This window comes from Oncorhynchus mykiss, chromosome 26 (genome assembly GCF_057628025.1).
Source record: "Oncorhynchus mykiss isolate SJ-2025 chromosome 26, ASM5762802v1, whole genome shotgun sequence".
In the NCBI taxonomy this organism is placed as follows: Eukaryota; Metazoa; Chordata; class Actinopteri; order Salmoniformes; family Salmonidae; genus Oncorhynchus; species Oncorhynchus mykiss.
The window spans coordinates 19,246,759-19,249,070 of record NC_143047.1 but is presented as its reverse complement, the minus strand read 5'-3'; positions in this window follow the sequence as shown (position 1 = coordinate 19,249,070).

Sequence of the window (2,312 nt, the reverse complement as noted above, 5' to 3'; positions counted from 1 at the left end):
GGTGATAATTCCCTGTTAGCATTCACTTCAAACTTCCCAATACACATTTGAACGATTTAAGTCGGCTCAAGCGATGTCTCAAAAATATAAGGAGTTACACGAATCTTTACACCTCGGGAGGGATGGTAGACCTACTAGCCAATTGCGCACATCTCAAGAAAGGCCTATAACAATTTTGGGCTATAATAGTTAACTAATAAAACCACAAATTACTGACATCGCATTATTTCTATTGGGCCAAACTTTTTAAAAACATTTTAAATGTATCAATAAATCGAGTGATTGGAAGCAAAGCTCTTATACCTGCATGAGTAATCTCTCCATCACTGAGATATATATATATATAAGGTGTAGCCTTTATAATGTTGGTTGGGTGAGATTATTTGAACTCTCTCATGTGATTCCATGTTTTGATAATACATCTCTATAGGCTACATTAAATTATTTAATAAGGTACCCTACTAGGCCTAGATGCAGTATTTCATTATCTTAAAATACAATGTTCTTGATAGCTTTTTTAAACAATAACATATTGGATAATCCCACTTTTTATTTATTTATTCCAATCTAATGGCTACATATTGACGAACATACATAAAATAGGATATAGCCTACTGTTGGTGGACATCTATCTAGTGGAGAAGATACATTCTTACTGTGACAAGGCTTTCCACATGCCTTGAATATATTGACAATCCAAGAAGCGGCTGACAGAATAAAAAAGTGGACGGAGTTGTATAATTTGGAAATACCCCTCAGTGGTGCTTTTTCTCCATCACCACAGCTCCCTTTTTCCACAGCATGGGCAACACTCTTAACGTGTCTGTTTTACATCAAAGACAACAAAGACGAAAATGTGACATTGATTAATGCAACCAAAACATCCCATCCTCTACATGTCGCATCTCCTTTTAAAAGACTACATGGAGCAGAAGATAAGACATACATGTAGACAGTGTCCCTTCCCCGCTACCACTCCACTCCTTCTCCGTTCATTGAGCTCCCTCTGTTGGACAAAACATCAACTCGAACTGGTCTAATACAGTAACATGCCACCCTCTGATCCTAGTTATAATTTCATTTGGTGGCAACTTGATTGATCAGAAGGTAGCCTATATGATACCAATGTTTAAAGGGTCAAAGGGGGATTGATATTCCCTATGAAATAAATGGCGATTGAATTATCTGAATGGCACTGCTTTATAGGTGTTTGAAGAAAGGTGTCAGATATACGTGCAGGCAGTCACCCCTGATATAAGTGCAGGCAGGTCACCCGTGATACAAGTCAGTATTCAACATCCATCCATATCTGAGGATGTCGGGAGATGACTTGGAAACCGGCCACTAGGGGCAAGAGAGAGCGCTGTTACCTTCAAGTACATTTCGTAGGCATCCTCGACTGGTTTCAAAGGTTGCACGTTCGAATCCCGTTATAGAAAGTTGTGTTGATATATATATTTTTTACGCCTATCCCAAACCATAACAGTTACTTTAACCAGTTGTAGTTAGTGCCTAACCTTAAGAATTCGGAGTTGATGCCTAAACTTAACCCTAACAAACATTCTGAGTTAATGCCTAAACTTAACCTTAAACACTTCGAAACTGGACATTTGGAACAACTTCGAAATGTGATGTTTGAGAAACATGAGAATGTAAGAGCTTGTTGATAAGTGCCTAGGCACTTATAACTCCTCATAGTCAGGAACTGACACTTTTAAATACTCAATGAGTTGCATGATAAATGATGTTTTTTCAAACTTCTTGACAACGGTCTACACGACCTCAAGGCAAAGAGATACAATGCATATCATTACAACATTGCCACATTCAGTACACACCATTAACCCAACACTCTCAGAAGAGGGCAGCGGTTGGCTCTACACAATATTCTCATGAACACCAAATGGATTCATGGGTCAATATGATAAGACATAAATAGATAACAAAACATATGTATAGCCAAATGAGTCACATCATCATACAGGCTAGGCTACTACGATTCAATGACATTCCCTAAAAATCCACAACTATTTTTATGCTCAACATCCCACTGGACACACCATGTCATTTCAACGTGGATAAGTGAGAAGCAAAACGATTGTTGAATTTCCAATGTGTTATCACTATGCTTTCATCTAAAATCACAACCAAATTCCAATGCAAAAACAGATTTTTGGTTTATACAAGAGATGAATGTGTTATCACCGTGCTTCATCTAATAGCAGAACCAAATGACCTTGATGGATTGCAGTTGAGATTACATTAAAATAAAGAGTGCAAGTGATCAATGACGTCCGAGAAATTGTGCAGAT